The sequence below is a fragment of the Polypterus senegalus genome, chromosome 2, assembly GCF_016835505.1.
Source record: "Polypterus senegalus isolate Bchr_013 chromosome 2, ASM1683550v1, whole genome shotgun sequence".
NCBI classification, from domain to species: Eukaryota; Metazoa; Chordata; class Cladistia; order Polypteriformes; family Polypteridae; genus Polypterus; species Polypterus senegalus.
Window position 1 is genome coordinate 292613145 of NC_053155.1, and position 21452 is coordinate 292634596.

Consider the following 21452-nt stretch of genomic DNA (forward strand, 5'->3'; position numbering starts at 1 on the left):
ACATAGCCTGCAGCTCAGTCACAGGGTGAGGCAGCATTGGGTCCCCCATCCCAACGCCTCCCACTTTGTTGGCTGCCTGTCTATATAAGGCCGTCCATCGCTCCAGTCTCTACATTCCCTTCCTTGCTTCACCATGGAATTCACGTCTACCTGCTGATAACTACAACATTTTTATTTAATCCACGGCTTCTCCACTGTTTTATTGTTCATTTATTACGATTATAGTTATTGTGTAGGTATTTTAGACTTACTTTACATTGTTCAGGTACCCATTTCCTTTATCATTCCAACCATACCCGCATTAACATGTCTATCGAGATGATCACCATCGATCAAAGAACTGTCACTTACTGAGTGGTTTCCATGCCCGGAGATGGCACCTATCTTTTCCATTCTCTGTGTTACATATTGCACGGCCATATCAGGCTCACTCTTAATATCTGGAGAAACATTGTGTCTTATGTATTGAACGACTGGGACAGGTTCAAGGTGTGGACTGATGACGGTACAGGAGATAATTATACTACACAGGAGCACTAGAAGAGTGAAATGCTTAAGCCCTTCACCTATGGATCTGCATGTGAGTTGATGGCTGCCACTGAATTGTTCTGTTGTCGCTTTCAAGTGTACCGAAATGGCCAAATATTTTACACCTTTGGACAACCGCCAATGCCTCTTAAACATCTTAGATTCACAGGTGACGATTTCAGTAGTGGACACTTTGATGTTTATGAATGTTTAAACTCTCAAATGATGGATGTGAAGTTATCAATGAAACTGGTTGTATACATACAACGCTTGACAGATGCCGAATCTCACTTTAACACAAGTCCTACAAATACTGTCGTAATTGAAACAAACCATGAAACTCAAACCGATTATGACAGCAGCAATCCAAGCTGTGAGATTTGAAACAAGATTACTGTTCACATGGCCAACTGTACGTTGCATGCTCAAGAGTAAGCTCAGTGCACAGCTTGGTCATGTTACAACCGGAGGGCCGAACTCACAATGTGGTATACAAAGAGATCCTTAACAAATAATTATTGGTATATTTTCCCTCAGTTTAAAAAGGTTTAATTTTCTTCTTAATAAAACTTTTAAGGCAGTAGTTCGCCGTGGGTATTTTGATATATATATATATATATATAGATAGAGAGAGAGATAGATATATAGATATACAGATAGATAGATATAGATATATATATATACTGTATATATAATGTGTGTGTGTGTGTATGTATGTATGTATGTGTGTATATATATATATATATATATATATATATATATATATATATATATATATATGACAGCAACACTCACAACAGTGACAAAACAATTACATTGACAATCAGGTTACGTTATTTTCAAGATGTTTCCTTTTCTTTTCATTACTTCTTTAACACACTACTTCTCCGCTGTGAAGCGGGTATTTTGCTATATATATTTATATATATATATATATATATATATATATAAGGGTAAAACCAAACACTATAAAGTTGTTTATAATTTTGAGTAACAGGAAAATATTAAAATTTTCTTTTTATTTTAGTTATTACTCTATTTACTGTAAATATTCATTTGTCATTGCAAAAGGAAGCACTTGAAATATATTCATTGGATGTGTTCTTTGAAATGTGTTATGTGCTTAAATTGTGTGACAAAAGGAAACACTTGAAATGTGTTCATTGTTTACAATATGTATGTAATATATCATACATAAATACTAATTCTAAGCTTCAGGCTTCAGGCTCTGGGATTTACTTGCTTTACCCCTGCTTGAGTGTTTTCTTTAGCTTCCTATTTATCTGTATATAAGTGCAATGTTTGGTGATCGTCATTGCACACAAATTCAGCAGCTGGATCAGCCTTTTGAAATGTAACAATATTTTTGAAAAATATTATTCATGTTTTAAAGTATATGTTGTACTTTTTAAAATTTTGATTGAATTTTGTTTTGACGTTGATTTTAATGTACGTAATATTTCATATTCAGAAGTATCACAGCACAACTTTAATGACTAATTTGGGTAACTTTGTGCACAACCTTCAGCTAATGTAGAGAGGCAAGGAGTTACTGAGCTACTGGCTGCTTTGAAATTCAATTCAATGTATACACCATCAGTTTGGTTTAGCAAGCTAAAGCATGCCATCTGCTCTCTCTCGGTACATCCACTCTGCATCCTTCATTAGCAACTCCAATTTCAAACATCTGATTCCAAAGGAAACAGAAGGTCTCAAATGGATAAAACCACAGCAGAAATATATGATTTGGATTCATGGCTTTACGATCCCAGTCAACCAAGATGAAGTCTATGTGAAATGACAGTGAATGGTACAACAGCCTTTTATGAAGTATTTATTCAGTTCAAGTTACTCATTTATAGTCCTGTTTTCTTTTGTAGTCTTTACTGATTTCAAGGTCAGAGTGCCTACACATGCCGTATATACTCTTGGATAAGTCGAGTCTTGAAACCTGAAAAATTGATCATAAAATCAGACCCCGACTTGTTTTTTTACTTCCTCCAATCTTGGACCAGACTTTCAGACACATCTAATTTTGTTGCAGCAGTGCAGTTACCAATTTCTTTCGCTACTTCAATGACTTTTAATTTTAAACCAGCTTCATATTTTCTTCTGATCGATAGATAAGGGATGCTCTTACAATAAAGGTGTATGAGGGTGTGAGATACAAAAAACACAAAACAGTGCAAACATCGCTTCGGAATAGTTTGGATATCACCGTGTGTTCACAGTAGGAACAATAGAGAGAAAAAAAAAAGGCAGTGTGCTCCGTGGTTACTTTGTCAGGTGGGCGTTAGCATATCATATTCTCTTGTTCTAATAGCGTGAGTTTTCCGCATTTGACTTATACGACTGACATTATAAAATATGGGAAATTATATGGTAAAAGTTAGGACACTGAAGGAATGGCTGCCTGAAAATGAGGCTTTGCAGTCATGATGTGAATAATAAATTAAAAATCAGCTATTTCAAATATTTATATCCATTGGCAACACTACTATTGTCTTGGTTGAATTTCTAAATCAGTTTAATGGTATATTGATAAAAAAGATGTAATTTTCTGTTAATTTCTCGATGTGTCCAGACTTTTGACAGGTAGTGTGTATACATACATATTATACACATTTACTGTATATGTGTTTGTGTGTGCATTTATTTATATATTTATATTTATGAGATTAATGTATATGCAGTGTATACTGTTACTACATTTATATCAATATCTAGGAAGTGTGATCAAAAGGTTTTGAGCCTGAGCCTGAAAGTGGTACTTAATGAGGCTGACTTTGTCAGTAATTCCTGTGCACTAAAACAAGTGAATCCATTTTTCTAGCATTTTTAATTTATAGTGCATGTTTCTTATTTCAGATCTAAATCTAGATGTATGCTAAAAAATGCAAAATCAAGTATTGTGTTATCACTGAATTTCTAACTATAAAGAATAATATGCCTTTAGAGACCCATTTTCACTTATTCAGTATTTGTTCCAGGACCCATCAGCACCTTCATATCTTTAAGCCAAGAGATGAGCTGCAGAATTGTACTGCAGCAGGACATCTTTCTAATATACCCCAGTACCTAGCTACCCTTCAACATTGAGGAAAATAATTTGTAGTCACCATGGAGCAATACATAATGGAAAATTGTTATGGACAAGCAAAAGTACCTGAGGGTTATTGTAAGGCTGACAAAGCCAGGAGTTAATTAAGCAGCAAACTGCTGTGATCAGAACAGAACAAGCAGGGGTCAGAATACTAAAAAAGCCAAACAAAACCAAGTGATCAGAAATCAAAAATCACATGCAGCAGAGAGACTGTAATAAGAACACAAAACCTTTTGGGTCTGCTTGTTTGAAAACTAGCTACAGCTAAGAATATAAAAGGCTTACGTATAAACCAAGGGATAACATAGTATGCCATCTTCACCATATGTATTCCATAATTTCACATTGAATCACGAACTACTGGTTTATGGAAGTTGATTGTAAGTGAAAGATCATTTGTAGTACAGCAACAGTGGGCAGGTAAATGATATTTTTAACAACTATTTTCATTTTATATGAAAACTACTGAAAAATGGAGACCCATGGTCCTAAAATAAAAGGCAAATAAAGACCTAGTTAAAGATAAGGAGCTATTGATATTTTTTTTTTGTTTTCTAAACAGTTACTTTGAGTATTTAACAATTTTCTTCTTTTTCGCAATTTGTATCCTGGACTTTGAATTGCATGCCTATAAGCTTGCTGTCTGTTCATCTGCTGCTCTATAGTCAGGATTACTTCTTGCTTGGCTATATGCTTCGAACGATCAGGTATATGATATGATGATTACATGCATTTCTCTTTCTTTGTCTTTCTTGGAATCTGTATCTCGCACTTGATGCTTAGATGATGGAATCACTCTTCTTCTTCTTCTTCTGCCAATGTTCTTCAAAACGTAATTGACCTCTGTGATTTCTTTGATGCTCAGCAGATGCCTCTGCTTTTCTTTCTTTTAACACCATGCCATCTGGTTTGGCGGTTACTTTGTTGTAATAAACCCAACAACACAGGCTACTTTACCAAGGTTTGTGCGTCCTAAAATTTTTTGAACCTCCAGAATGTATCAGGTCATACACTTTTGATCAAGACCAGGATCCATGCCCAAGTAGTTTGCGGGTAATTGTGTGACTGATGGACAAACCTTTTATATACATAGATAGATGGATGGAATCATTTTATTTACTACACAGAAGCACACATTATAATTGCAGGAATGCAGTAAAAAGAATATTCTATTCTACTGAACATGGTGCTGTTTTGTCTTGGCAGAGCAATATTTTACTCTACTTTCCCCTTTTGTATTATTAATATGTAGCCTTTATCAGAATGCCTCAAATGTCACAGACTTACCACTGTTTTGAAGGTATTATAGTATATAACATCTCCCCACATTCCCTTCTACATTTATAACCTCAGGCAATTAGGTGTAGTAAAAGACAAGCAGGAGTTAAGTTACACTTTAAATAATGTATTATTGATAATATTCATAAATAATATGCAAATACATTTGAATATTGGCAACCATGCAACCTGATAAACAGTGATGTGTAGTTTCAGGCTGCACACAGACTTGTTAGTTACTTAAAATGTCTCTAGTTAAGGCATCATTTGTGGTCAGCTTTCTTCAGAACAGGCTGCATTGCCTGTCTCAATATGGATGCCGAGCTGTGCTCTTCATTGTGTTGTCCTTTTCAGTTCATGGTGTGCGATGGTCTTTCATCAGTTTAGTGAGAGAGAGAGGGTGAGGTAAAGCAAGCAAATTTATAGGTTTTCTGTCCAACCCCTAGAGCCAATACAGCATTGTGGTACTTAAACGCTTTTGATACAATCCAGTTCCGAACAGCCATATTTCAGAACAATGGGGAAATAGAACACCTTCACACCTGACATCCCCCAAAATCATATGTTAAGGTAAAGATTGGCAGTTAGGCAGCTTGGTTTTCCTGTTGGGGTTGAGAGACTTCAGATAAACATTTACCACTTAGCACTTCCCCCAAAATTCACTTTCCTCACCAATTCCTGGGGGGGCATGAATGCTTCTCAATAATGTAACATTAACATTACATTGCTTTGCCTAAGATACAAATAAAGACATACAAAATATTTATCAACTTGTATGCAAAATTTCATATCACAACAGATGCAATATTTAGTTTTCTCTATTTCATTTTTCACTGTGGTTCAGGTTTTTTCTGGAAATACATTCAGTATTCAGTATACATTCATGACTCAGGATTTTTAATCACTAAATGCCTGTACTGACCAAACTTGCTTTATATAAAATAGTGAGGCATCTTTTTAAATGATTACAATGGAATATAAAATTCTTCCTGAACTTCCATAGGCAAAATGAATATTATATGTATACTTGTAATAGCCCATATTTAAGAGAATTCTGTTAAAATTGTCTTATGCTTAAAAACAGAGTAATATTAATAATACAGTGAATGACTCTGTAATGGATATAAATGCAGTTTTCGAAAATTGATGGATAGCCTGGTACCTGGTTTATTAATTTTGATGGATATACAAAACATTATTAATACTATTTGTGATTTGTTCTTGTACAGCATAATGCATATTGAAAGTCACCAAACATGCTGCTCTAGTAGTGATGGTGTAACTGCCATCAAAATTTGTTTAACTTTACATAACAACATTACTGTAGAATATAGGATGTTTGACAAATGAGAGGGGAACATTCACTCCATCAAGCCTGGTTAGTTGACTAATAGCTTAGTTGTTTTATTTCAATTATATTACTAGGTAGTTTGTTTTAAACTTTGCATTAAGAAGTGTTTCCTGGCTTCAGTCTTATATATAGTTTCCCTTCATTTCAGTTAATGTTTTAGAGTACATTCAATGTCTATTTCAAAGAATTTTCCTGTATCAATTTTATTGACACTAATTTGATTTTGAATATTCAAACACGGTCCCCACACAACATACCCTACTTAGGACTAAGGAGTAATGATTCATTTTCTATAGTAAAGATGGACAAGGTACTGCTGTTATACTTTCCATGCATAATGTCTGATATGTTTTCAACAATTTTTACAATACAATGTAACATTTTACTTGCCTTTTTAATTGATTTGCTTTGGGTGATGAGAATGTTGCATCAATGCAAACCTATATATTCTTTTCAGAAATTGATTCCTGCAAAACAATTTACCCATTTTGTATTTACGATTATTGGTACTTTTGCCTACATCTAGTACTTCACATTTTTTAACATAAAACCACAGTGTTCACTCATTTTAAAGTTTTTTTTTTTCCAGGGATTTTTAATTTGTTTTTCCTGGTATCTGTGCTCACTGTCTCTACAACTTCATTTTATGTGATTTTCATTCTTTGTAACTTGAAGATTACTGGTTTGAGCCTCAGGTGCTGAGATTTCTTGGATTGAGAGAATGTTTATTTCATGTGAGAATGTCATGTTATTTTTTTATAAATAATTACAGGTAAACATCATCCACCATTAATTGTATCTTCCCAGACAAATCGACATTATAGCCCCATTCAGGTCATTTTTAAAAGTGCAGGTACAGTGCTTATAAAAAATGTATTCACCCCATTTGGAAGTTTTCACTTTTAATTTTTATACAACATTGAATCACAGTAGATTTCATTTTTTTTAAATCAGTCAACCAAAAAAGACGCTTTAGTATTACAGTGAATGTAAATTCTTACAATGTGATCTAAATTAATTACAAATCTAAAATACAAAATAATTGAACTCACAATCATTCACCCATCAAGTCAGTATTTAGTAGATGTGTGTTTGGCAGCCACAACGGCCTTGTCTTTGTGAACATCATCTTTGCACATCTGGACACTGATATTCTTCTCCATTTTTCTTTGCAAAACTGCTCAGGCTCTTGTCAGGTTGCAAGAGGATCATAAGTGAACAGCCTTTTACAACTCCAGATTCAAATTCTCATTTGGACTGAGATGTGGATTCTGACTCAGTTACTCCATGACATAAACATTGTTGTTTTTAAGCCATTCCTGTGTAACTGTGTAACTTACCTTGGCAGCAACATTCATGTCTCTGTTGACTCTTCCTATGAAGTCAGTAGATGAATTGGGAGCGCATGGGGGTCATGAGGTCACTGGAAAGGGGTGTGTGGCACTTCTGATTTCTATACAAAAGGACGAAGGTCCAAGTCTTTAGAGTCATGGTGCTTCCTGTCTTTCTATATGGTTGCAAAACATTTCTCTCTTGCTGGAAAACAAATCTTCCAAGGTGCAGGTTTCTTGCAGACTTTTACCTGCAGCATTTCCATATATGCATTCATTTTACGCTCAACCCTCACAAGCCTTCCAGGAGTTGCTGCCATCAACTTGCTTTGTTATGGGGATGGTAGTGTTTGGCTTTTGCCAAACATAGTATTTAGTTTGATGGCCTTTTCCAGCTGACTTCTGACTACTGGCAAATTCACTGTGTGTTTTTCTCGTTGCCATTTGCCATTAATGCTGCGACTGGTGAAGCACTCAGGCAACAGTCTTACCAGTCTCAGCCACTGCAACTTGTGCTTTCTTTAGACTTCTCCTAAGTCTATTACCCAGCTAATCATTTTCTTGCACAAGTTTTTTTGTGAAAGGCCTAATCTACACAGATATATACAAGGAGGCTGGACGACCTGGAAGGGAGTCGTCAGCCGGAACATCAGTTGGTCGGATCTGTGGAGGATCCCACAGGCAAGGGTCAGCTTCCTGATTCGTGCAACTTACGACACGCTTCCCTGTCCTCGCAACCTCAACCAGTGGTTTGGGAATGAGGAAAGCTGCGCACTGCAATGCGCCCAATGCAAGTCTCCAGCACATCTTGTCAGGCTGCAAGATCGCACTTTCCCAGGGGCGCTACAGATGGCGCCACGACCAGGTCCTGAGGAAACTGGCTGAGGTTCTGGAGGGGCGTCGACAGGACAGCACAGGACCACCACTATCAGAGGACTGTACCAGCTTCGTCACGGAAGGGGGGGGACAAAGTTACACCAGGCCAAGAGAGATGTCGAGGCCTTTTTCCCCCGACCAAGAGTGGAACATGAGGGTTGACCTCAACAAACAGCTGAGGTTCCCCACGGAGATAACAACTACATCTCTCCGCCCTGATATTGTGGTGTGGTCCACCAAAGTAAGATCGGTGCACCTCATTGAGCTGACCGTTCCATCTGAAGGGGAGATAGAGGCCGCCTTCGAGCGCAAGAAGGCCAAGTACTCCGAGCTGGCTGAGGAGTGCAGGGAGGCCGGCTGGAAGACCACCATCTACCCAGTGGAGGTGGGATGCCGAGGGTATGTGGGGCTGTCAACCACACGCCTCCTGAGGGACGCAGGGGTGACTGGAAGGAACCTAAGAAAGGCCATTAAAGATCTGGCAGAAGAGGCAGAGAAAGGCAGCTTTTGGCTCTGGTTGAGGAGAAAGGACAGGAGCAAAGAACAAATAACCCCAATAACAGCTGCAGGGTGTGACAGGGAGACGTCCCTGTCACTGCTCCGCCACCAGGAGGCATTCTAGCGATTAAAGGAGCGAAACGTTGGTGAATGGTGGTTCCTAGCTGAAGACCCTGCAGCTGACCCCTGGGCACCGGAGGAGGTGCGACAGGCAGCAATGCCAAGCAGGTTATACCACCTACCTGTACATCGACAACTTTGCCATACTCTTTCCATTTCTTAATGACTAATGTAACTTTATTCCGAGGGATATTCGGTGACTTGATATTTTCTTGACTCCATCTCCTGCTTTTCAATCACCTTTTTTGTGCAGTTGCTTATCTCCACAGGCTGGACCCTCTAGGTCAGTGTTCCCCAAACTCGGTCCTGGGGACCCCCTGGGGCTGCAGGTTTTTGTTCCAACCAGATTCCTAATCAGTGACAACATCTGATAGCACTGAGCTTATTTAATTAGCTGGTATTATTGCTCTTATTCTACATTCAGAAAAGCACAGCAGTATGATTTTTATATTTATAAGACATTTAGAAATATTTCTAATTTTGCTATAGATTTAAATGCTTAACTCTCTTTTGTTGATTTCATTATATTTTGACATTTCTCTGTGCAGTTTTCCCCCTTCGTTGTATCTTATTAATGACAATTAAAAACGAGCAGAGCAGACACGCTGGCAAACAACACTGAATAATCAAAGGCTTCAAGTACTTTAGCATCAGACCCACTAATTAGTAAATAATGGATTAATTAAAAAATTAGAACATCTAGAAAAGTAGAATGAAAATCAAGATGAAAAAAGAGAAAAATATATTATTCCCATATAACTGTTTGGTACATTTTATATATATATATATAGGTTGGATAATGGATGGATGGATGGATGGATGGACAAGTGATGAGCAGTGCCTGGTTGTCTCCACACATACCGCTTAGAATTAAGGCCAAAAAGTTCTATCTTGGTCTCATCAGACCAGAGAATTTTATTTCTCACCATCTCAGAGTCCTTCGGGTGTCTTTTAGCAAACTCCATGCAGGCTGTCATGTGTCTTGCCTCTCCTCAGTGTGTGGAGACAACCAGGCATTGCTCATCACTTGTCCAATATAGTCCCCACAGTGAAGCATGGCGGTGGCAGCATCATGCTGTGGGGGTGTTTTTCAGCTGCAGGGACAGGACGACTGGTTGCAATCGAGGGAAAGATGAATGCGGCCAAGTACAGGAATATCCTGGACAAAAATCTTCTCCAGAGTGCTAAGGACCTCAGACTGGGCCGAAGGTTTACCTTCCAACAAGACAATGACCCTAAGCACACAGCTAAAATAACGAAGGAGTGGCTTCACAACAACTGTTCTTGACTGTTCTTGAATGGCCCAGCCAGATCCCTGACTTAAACCCAATTGAGCATCTCCGGAGAGACCTAAAAATGGCTGTCCACCAACGTTTACCATCCAACCTGACAGAACTGGAGAGGATCTGCAAGGAGGAATGGCAGAGGATCCCCAAATCCAGGTGTGAAAAACTTGTTGCATCTTTCCCAAGAAGACTCATGGCTGTATTAGCTCAAAAGGGTGCTTCTACTAAATACTGAGCAAAGGGTCTGAATACTTAGGACCATGTGATATTTTTCTTTTTTAATAAATCTGCAACAATTTCAAAAATTCTTTTTTTTTGTCTGTTAATATGGGGTGCTGTGTGTACATTAATGAGGAAAAAAATTAATTTAAATGATTTTAGCAAATGGCTGCAATATAACAAAGAGTGAAAAATTGAAGGGGGTCTGAATACTTCTACTGAATATATATATATTTTTACCAAACTTAGTTTTCTAATTTCTATATTGTCCCCAAAACACAAAACTTGGGAAATAACACATCACATAATTACCCCAGGAGTTCAATTAATAACAGAATCTGGTTGGAACAAAAACCTGCAGCCCCAGGGGGTCCTCAGGACTGAGTTTGGGAAGCACTGGTCTAGGTACTGGTGCCTGTATACTTCAGTCAACTGACACTGAAACTGAGAAAGGGGATCTTCATTGAACTGAAACTAATTCTTTGTGTTAGTGGGGATTCAAATGTGTCATATTCAAGGAGGTAAATGCTTATTGGGAACCTTTTTTGTGTTTTACATTTGTAAATCATTTAGACCACTTTGCAGAGATCTGCTTTCACTAAAAGTCTTTTTCTGTTGATTAGTTTGAAAAAGTCAAATTCAATTCACTGTGATTTAATGTGATTCAATAAAATGTAAAAACTTACAGGCGGGGTGAATACTTTATATAGGCACTGTAAGTTATACAATAACCATCTTGTTCCACTTGTGGCAGAGTGATGCTCATTACCTTAAATATACTTTCATTCCAAAAATGAAATATTAGGTCTGGACTAGTGTTGATCTCTGTGCAACATCTACATAAAAAGCTCTGTATAACTTTTCTTCATTATGCACTTTTTTTTTCCCCATTTTCCTTTTAAAATGTCTTATTTAAAATGATCTGTAATCTTTCCCTTGTACTTAATAGTCTTCGGTATAACTCTGTCTACAAATATAAGTAAATAATATTGTACACCTTTACTGTATTTATTGCTCTAACAACATTTGACATTGAAAATAAATGAAAATAGCAGTAATGTTATTTTTTCCGGGCTACAGATGTTGTTTGGTTGTTTCTCTGTCTGTTGGGATTGTTAGTGTTAGGGCTGGGATTCAGGCAGTACTAAGGGACAAGCCAGACCAGGTACTGAGTGAGAAGCAGATCACCTTTATGCTGTTTTTTTTTTAACCTTTTCAAAGAAAAGCACTAAATTTGAACAGAAATCATTTTGATTTATGCATACAGAGTGTGGATCTTTTTTTACCTTGTTGACAAACAATTTCAGTTGCATAAGAGATGACAAAATGAAAGTAATCATCTTAAGATTGAGATGTGTAATTATATACATTGAGTTTTCCATGTAAACAAAACAGAAAATATTCATTTCACTTCAAGGGATAAAAGAAACTGACTGACATTTAATATGTTTATTAATTAGGTTAGGTTGATTGTTGATTCCTAATTGACTCCACACAGGTGCTTGTGTATATTAGTCTGCCCTTTCTTTAATAGTCCTCTGTGATGTCCAGGGATGTTTCCTGCCTTGTGTCCAGTGTTGCTCCAGCTTCACTTTGACCGCGAATTTATGGGTATGAGAATGTAATGCTATGTACTTTTATTTTCTAAATTATTAGGCTTCTTTTGTGTAGTGTTTTATTAAACCCTGTCTAATGAAGCAAACTAAATGATTTTGGTGATTAAAACAACATTACATTATATTGTAACATTCATTATATTACTTTACAATATACAGTGCACCTGGAAAGTATTCACAGCGCATCACTTTTTCCACATTTTGTTATGTTTCAATCCAAAATGGATTAAATTCATTTTTTTCCTCAGAATTTTACACACAACACCCCATAATGACAACGTGAAAAAAATTTACTTGAGGGTTTTGCAAATTTATTAAAAATAAAAAAATTGAGAAAGCACATGTACATAAGTGTTCAAGGCCTTTACCATGAAGCTCCAAAATTGAGCTCAGGTGCATCCTGTTTCCCCTGATCATCCTTGAGATGTTTCTGCAGCTTAATTGGAGTCCACCTGTGGTAAATTCAGTTGATGTGACATGATTTGGAAAGGCACACACCTGTCTATATAAGGTCCCACAGTTGACAGTTCATGTCAGAGCACAAACCAAGCATGAAGTCAAAGGAATTGTCTGTAGACCTCTGAGACAGAATTGTCTCGAGACACAAATCTGGGGAAGGTTACAGAAAAATTTCTGCTGCTTTGAAGGTCCCAATGAGCACAGTGGCCTCCATCATTCGTAAAGAGAAGAAGTTCAAAACCACCAGGACTCTTCCTAGAGCTGACTGGCCATCTAAACTGAGCTATCGGGGGAGAAGGGCTTTAGTCAGGGAGGTGACCAAGAACCCAATGGTCACTCTGTCAGAGCTCCAGAGGTCCTCTGTGGAGAGAGGAGAACCTTCCAGATGGACAACCATCTCTGCAGCAATCCACCAGTCAGGCCTGTATGGTAGTGGCCAGACGGAAGCCACTCCTTCATAAAAGGCACATGGCAGCCCGTCTGGAGTTTGCCAAAAGGCACCTGAAGGACTCTCAGACCATGAGGAACAAAATTCTCTGGTCTGATGAGACAAAGATCGAACTCTTTGGTGTGAATGCCAGGAGTCACGTTTGGAGTAAACCAGACACCGCTCATCACCAGGCCAATACCATCCCTACAATGAACCATGGTGGTGGCTGCATCATGCTGTGGGGATGTTTTTCAGCTGCAGGAACTGGGAGACTAGTCAGGATAAAGGGAAAGATGACTGCAGCAATGTACAGAGGCATCCTGGATGAAAACCTGCTCCAGAGTGCTCTTGACCTCAGACTGGGGCGACGGTTCATCTTTCAGCAGGACAACGACCCTAAGCACACAGCCAAGATATCAAAGGAGTGGCTTCAGGACAACTCTGTGAATGTCCTTGAGTGGCCCAACCAGAACCCAGACTTGAATCCGATTGAACATCTCTGGAGAGATCTTAAAATGGCTGTGCACCGACGCTTCCCATCCAACCTGATGGAGCTTGAGAGGTGCTGCAAAGAGGAATGGGCAAAACTGGCCAAGGATAGGTGTGCCAAGCTTGTGGCATCATATTCAAAAAGACTTGAGGCTGTAATTGCTACCAAAGGTGCATCGACAAAGTACTGTGCAAAGGCTGTGAATACTTATGTACATGTGATTTTTCTCAGTTTTTTTATTTTTAATAAATTTGCAAAAACCTCAAGTAAATGTTTTTCACGTTGTCATTATGGGGTGTTGTGTGTAAAATTCTGAGGAGAAAAATGAATTTAATCCATTTTGGAATAAGGCTGTAACATAACAAAATGTAGAAAAAGTGATGCGCTGTGAATACTTTCCGGATGCACTGTATTGTTTGTTGTGACGCTACACTTAAATGCAGATAAAAAAAATCACAGTAACAATACAGCTAGAAATTGATTAAAGCAGATTTTAAGATGTCCACGTTTATTTTCTCTCACTCGGAAAATGAAAATAATTGACATGCGGGACCTCCCCTTAACATGAAGCCCCATTTCCGGATGGCAGAATCTCCTTGACAGAGATAACATTTGTACATGAAAGCAATGCCTGCAGGTGCTAGTTTCACTTGACTGTCAGTTGAAAAAGGTTTGCTTTTTGATTTGACGGAGACCTAAACAACATCTTATCACATGGGGACATATGCTTGATCTGTATAAAATGTAAATTTGTGATGATAAAGTAGAGAACAGAAAATGAATCATGAACAGCATAAGAAACAATTGTTTCTGTATTGGGAAAGATAAAATATATTATAGATCTATTTGATAAGAAAAAGAACTGCAATCTGAAAACATATTTCATATCTGCTCAGCCTATAAGTGTGTACATGCACCTGAAATGTTTAATACAGAATTGTGCAAAATTCTTAGGCCACCCAAGAAAATGCTTTTTAAGGCAAATAATGTGGGCAACAAATTTGTATTTGCTCGTGAAAATACTGTGCAACATTAAATAAAACATTAACATTAATATAATGGCAAGTCGCAAGAATGTGTTCAGTATTTTGCTTGGCCTCTCTTGGAATACAGAACTGAAGCATTACTCTTTGGCTAACTGAGGCTAAATCTGAAAAGATATGCTATAACTGTTTTGTTTTTTTGTTTGTTTTTTTTTTTACTTTGGATGTTTTTTTTTTCTTTTCTTTATCTAAGTGATCCCACACAACTTCAGCTATGTTGAGGTTTGGATTCTGAGGTGGTCTAATATTGTTAGTGTTCTGTCTGCAGACAATCACTATAGGTAGGTCTTAATTGTGTTCGCAGATGTGTGGTTTGTGATTTGGCACAATATCCTGTTAGACAAAACCATTCGATGAATAATAGACTGGGATAAAGGGTCAACATGGTCAAAAGCAATGCTTAGGTGTGCTGTGGTATTTAAATGATATTCATTTGACATTAGAGGCCAGGAAAATATTCCCCAGTTTATTGCACTACAGCCACTAGCCTGTATCATTGATACTAATTAGGATATAGTATATCCATATTCCAACTTTACCATTTGCATGTTGCCGAAAAGATCAAACCAAAGACATAGCCTCTTGGATCACTTGTCTTGTCCATTGTGGTATTTGGTGTAAACCTCTAGAGCATATCTGCATCCACATGGTTGGCATCTTATATATAAACGTTTACGCGTGGAAGTGTGTGTGTCTTTCTGTCCGGCCCGGAAGTGCGAGGCTACAGCATGAAGCTCAAAGAGCCGGCAAGGTGGCCCTAAGTTAACGTGTCAGAAGAAGAAAGAAGGACGAGGCTACAACATGCAGCTGAAAGAAAGCGACTCCATCTCCAAAGTGAGACTGCCGAGGAAAGATAAATAAGAGAGAAACCTGCTTAGCCGCTGATAGACAAGTGGGGAGAGGACGTCTGCAAAACAAAACCACCGACTTTGCATTTCAGTTTTTTTTCGGACGGTTTCAATAGTTTCTAGGAGCCCGGGCTTTTTACAGCACAGGCTTACACAGCTAGTATTCTATAAATACCTCAGAAGTAAATTCTTTGGCTTTTGAAGGACTGGTGGGAGACTTCCATCCATCCATCCGACCCTCTATATCCTAACTACAGTGTCACGGGTGTCTGCTGGAGACAATCCCAGCCAACACAGGGTGCAAGGCAGGAAACAAACCCCAGGCCGGGTGCCAGCCCACCGGGGCACACACACAAAGACTCACCCACACACTAGGGACAATTTAGGATTGCCAATGCACCTAGCCTGCATGTCTTTGGACTGTGTCCCAGAGGAAACCCATGCAGTCAAGGGGAGAACATGCAAACTCCACGTAGGGAGGACCCAGGTCTCCTAACTGCGAGGCAGCAGCACTACCCACCGTGCCACCGTACCATCCATGGTGGGAGACTTAAACAACCTTTTAATGTCGTGGGTTTTTTATTTGAATGAATCATTCTTTTTGCTATTTATGAATCTTTGGCATCAGTCTGGATTTTGTAAGACATAAGGGAACTTCTTTTACTGTATGGATATTAAGGCAGTTAAGTTGTTTCATTTTAAGTGATTTATTTTTAATACATTTAATTCAAGGTACATTCTTCAATAGCCCCATCCAACCATATAGTACCTAAAGTCTGCGAAATTAATTAATTTTCCTCATGATAGGTTCCTCATGATAGTTATTAATTGTGAGCCAAATTGTAAAATCTCTGTGAATGAAGGACGCATATGGCATATAAAAGTATCCCTTGTTGTTTTTCTTCCTTAAACTAATCTGACTGCACATACAGTATGAATAAGGATAAATTTACTTTAGGGTGGTAAAGTTTATTGTAATGAACTGAAAAATCCAAGAAGGTTAATGTGTGACTGTAATTGATGGTGTAGAGAGGACTGTAATTATAATTACTACTCCACTGGTCAGATTGTGCTGTAAATATAAGAAGTGTTAAAATGTAAACAAATGTACTTGCAGGATGCACAAAAGATAATTACTGGTATAGAAACATTTCAAAATTCAGTTTGTTATAGAAAGCTTGAGTTGATATAATTAAATTATACAATGGGTAACTCCTCTTACATCCTTGTGATTTATTTCCATCAAGGAGTTCAGTAGGTTGACCAACTTATTTTGGTTCTTTCCTTCCCTCTCTCATTTTGGTATTCTAACTCGTGTTCACACACACAATTTCTAGATTCTCTGTTTAACACTAGAATTTCTGAAAAACTTGTAATTCCGTCCCACCTTAAACTGCTTCTTAAATCCCTTCACACCTATCCGCCAGCGTCCTCCATCCATCCATTTTCTAACCCGCTGAATCCGAATACAGGGTCGCGGGGGCTCTGGAGCCAATCCCAGCCAACACAGGGCACAAGGCAGGAACCAATCCTGGGCAGGGTGCCAAAAGAGCCGCCTTTGTCTTCTAAATGTGCTGATAAAGAGAAGCCGGCTATTCCATCCCCACCAATTTAGAACGTGCACGAACTTCTCTCAGCTCATGCCTTGATTGAGTATCTGGGAGTGAAGTGGAGTTTTAGAGTGAAATAATAGATCGTTGTTTGGAACACGCATTTCTCTACATCTGTGTCAACACATTGTTAAAACAGAAACTTTTTTATATTCTAGTTAGATGACAAAATGTAGGGTAGAAACATTTTTCTGCACTTTTATTCAAACTCTTTGTAAAGGTTAGCTTTTTTTTTTATTCACTTTTCACTCTCTCATCAGAATCAATCCATACAACCCCATCTGACACGGCTGTTTTCACTGCTATAGCTCTGCAGTGTACCACGATGCATACTAACGCCACCCGGTTCTCCTGGCGAAGCTGCCTTCTTGTATCTCACCGTACTTGCTTTTCTTTTTATTCAGTTTTATTGAGTGTTCCTGCCAGTCCCCATGTTGCTGTATGCTTTTGCACCCAGGACATGCAGAAGAAAGAATGGTAAAGACCAGTCGCGCTATATGCAATCATCAGTTCAAACACAGGAACACACACAGGAACAATAAAAAGAAAATTCTAGATGCAATCATCTCTGTTTAACCTCTCTGTGCTATGGTTTCTATTACACTGAATGAGCACCTGACACTGTACTTTCTTCCCTGGGGAAATCAGAGAATTTGTTCCTGCATAAATTCACACCCGATCTGGCGCTGTTCGTTTTCTATTGCATTAGTGCGATTATATTTTCACATATATTGTCTTTCTTTCAGGTGTGTAATAGAAACCACAGCAAGTGTGTACACTGCTTCTTAGGGATGGAAAAAGTGCACTTGAATAAAAGTGCACTTTTGTTATTTTACACCAATATATGTTCCTGTGTTTGAGCGACACGGGCAGATGGGGAGTTCTGATGATTGCATAAACTTGGTCTTTACCATTCTGCATGTCCTGGGTGCAAAGAAAAAGCATACAGCAACATGCGGGGACTGGCAGGAACACTCAATAAAACTGAATAAAAGAAAAGCAAGTGGCGGTGAGATCGAAGAAGGCAGCTTGCCAGCGTTTGTGTGTCAGAACCGGGGGGGGCGTTAGTATGCATCGTGGTACATGCAGAGCAGCTCTTTAGTGATGTCAGATGGGGTTGTATGGATTGATTCTGAGCGCGACAGACCTTTGATCATAAATTGCACCGGCTGTTACAGACTGTCAAATGTATGTTTTATTCTAAAACAGTAAGACTAAGAACAGTTTACTTCTCAAAGGGAGGCCTCGAACCCGTGACCCCAAGCGGGGCTGATCTGAACCACGGAGTCAGTTATAGTAAACTGGTGTCCATGTTAAGGCGGCTTTTCTTTCTGCAGTTATATGTTTGAATAAAGGTGCAATTGTGTTATTCTTGTGAAAATGTTTCTTTGCTATTTGGACTTCAGGCTTCATACATTATATAGTTTATGCCTACATTTTGTCATCTACTACTAGAATATAAAAAAAGTTTCTGTTTTAACAATGTGTTGACACAGATTACTGTAGAAACGGAACAGACATGATGCGTGTGTTCCGATCTATTACACTCTAAAACTCCACTTCACTCCCAGATACTCAATCAAGGCATGAGCTGAGAAAGTTCGTGCACGTTCTAAATGGGGGATGGAATAGCCGGCTACTTTATCAGCACATTTAGAGAACAAATGGCGGAGAGGTGTGAAGATTTAAGAAGCAGTTTAAGGTGGGACGGAATTACATAAGGCTCTGGTAATTCTAGTGTTAAAGAAAATTGTGTAATATTCGTCTTATCTACAGTCTACATTCAAGTTTAGGGTAGGTTAAGTTTTTCAGTTTTCTCAAAACTTGCTTATTTAGCTTTTTGTTATGTGGCTGCTCCCTAAGTGTATCCACTCGATTCTTTCAGATGCTTTGTTGTAAGTGGTTCCTTCCCTGGAATGACTAATGTTTAGAGTCCTTGGCTGGTATATCAAAGTGAATTTCCCCATAAGAAATAATAGAAACTCAGATGATTTGTTCCACAACCCATAACTATTCATATAAAATGGTAAAAATACATAAAACATATTAACCTGCACTTTACCTTTAAAAAGAATCATGACTAGTGTGTGTGAGTTTCTAAACTCTTGTGGGATTCCACCCAACGGGATGACACGCGGAAGAGCGTCCCAAAGCAATCGCAGTCTCCCAGCGTTGTAGCAGTTTACCGTATAAGCACATCCAAAAAAATCGCAGACATGTCATAAGCGCCTGCTTTCGATGGGTGATACAAGGAACATTATAAAGATCCCGCTACAATAAATAACAGCGCTGTTGCTGTTTCAAGCTGAATAAAGCTGGTGTTGTTAAAGTACTGAGACTCAGCTTCGTGTTTTGGAGTGCAAGATGGGGACTCGCACTTCACAGCACACACATGCGCGTGCGCACACACACACAATCACAATGCTGTAGTAAACAGTATACTCTCGTACGGATGTTGACTGTATGTGTGAGGCACACAGACTCAGATGGAGAATAGGAGACGATTGCCCTCAAGAGAAGAGAGACAGGAAGAGAAAGAGAGAGAGAGACACGAGAGAGAGACGTGCGCGCGAGTGAGCGAGAGAGATAAGGAGAGAGAGACGATCAGTTGTGATCACATGAAGCTCAGCAGACAAAGTGTATCCATACTACTCGTATTATAAGACATCGCTCGTTTATCAAGTCAAAATGTATTAAAAAATTTAGTTCGTCTTGCAAAACACTAGGAAACCAAATTACTTGTAAACCGAGGTTCCACTGTACTGCATTATCATAAATCAAAATTCCCCCGTCCACACACTCTAAGAGCAGAATAACATACAGTAAAACAATTGAAAGTAATAGGAGACCTCTCAGTCCATGAAGCTCGTTTGGTTATCTTATGGCTAGGTTTTCCCAGTATCACAATTAAACACAATTTAAAAGATGGCATGTTTATCCACTTTAGTTGCATTACTTATTTTGTCACAGATTCACATGTCCCACTCCTTAGGCTTTGAAAAACTGTGTTTGAAAACTGTATATTTTAAATTACTGTTATGCTAAGTGTAGTGCAGGCTGCAGTGGTCAATTATCTTGTAAGTATAATGTTTCAAAGTTTTTTTTTCCAGAAGATAATTTAATTAGTTTTTAAGCTTGTAAAATGTGCAGTAAGCTGCATGATGATGAGATTAAATGTATTTTATGTGCTGTACTTATTTTTTTTATTTCTGATGCTAGGTATTTGAAAAATTACCCCTATAATTATAACAAAATACAAAGTCACTTGTCTTCCTTTCACTAATAAATTTGTATGCAACTAGAAGGATAAATATTATTGAAAGTGTGAATTGCTTTACTTGCATATGTTAGAAATAATCTGTTCACTCAATCAATTAATCCACATCTTCAGAAGCTTAAATGTAGCTTCAGATGTTTATTGTTGGTCAGGACTCTTCAGTCCACCAACAGGCTAATAAGACCTAAGACCTGTAAGATGTCCGTTTCTGAAAGTACCCACTCTGATGTAATTATCCATTTGCTTTTCATTTCTTTTTCTAACCTGTTTATTTCTATTACCTTTTGTAAGAAATGTTCAGTTCTATTGGTAATCTATTAGAATATTCTTCACTTCACAAAAACAGTGATTGCCCCATGACCTGGCCCTGGAGAAGCAGGTTCAGAAAATGGGTACATTGATTGTTGGAAAATAGAGAGATGTGATTTTTGAAAAACCTGTTTTGTTTTGCTATTTTTACCCCGCGATTGAGTTTAGGAATTCCAGTACCCTTACAACCCAAGGAAAGACAATTTATATGCTTTATTGAGTCGAATAACAGATTTAAGCTGTGAAAGCACAATTACAAAGGTTTCTCTAATCACCAATTAGTATTTACCCATGATTAATTATGAGTCAGCTTAGAGTGTTTACCATTAGGACACTAGAATAATGGCCGCAGAAAATGAGGCTTTTCAGTCATATGTGATTAATAAATTATATATCAAACAGCAACAGCTATTTGCAACATTATTTATGGCTTAGCTCAATTTTTAGATCAATTTAATAGTACCTTGATAAAAAGTATCAATATCTGTTAAAAAAAAAAGGTGAAAATATCTGGGTGGTTCCACAACTTTGAATACTAGTGTAAAGATAGATAGATATATAGATAGATACTTTATTAATCCCAAGGGGAAATTCACATACTCTAGAAGCAGCATACTGATAAAAATAAACAATATTAAATTAAAGAATGATAAAAATGCAGGTATAACAGACAGACATAATTTTGTATAATATTACCATTTAACCCCCCGGGTGGAATTGAAGAGTCGCATAGTGTTGGGGGGAACGATCTCCTCAGTCTGTCAGTGGAACAGGACAGTG

General features: G+C 38.1%; 1 protein-coding gene across 15 annotated transcripts in view; it reads left to right on the forward strand.

The window, feature by feature from the left end:
• The window catches only part of nbeaa (neurobeachin a), an 894135-nt gene that overhangs the window by 186784 nt on the left and 685899 nt on the right, over positions 1-21452 (forward strand). The window lies entirely within an intron of this gene.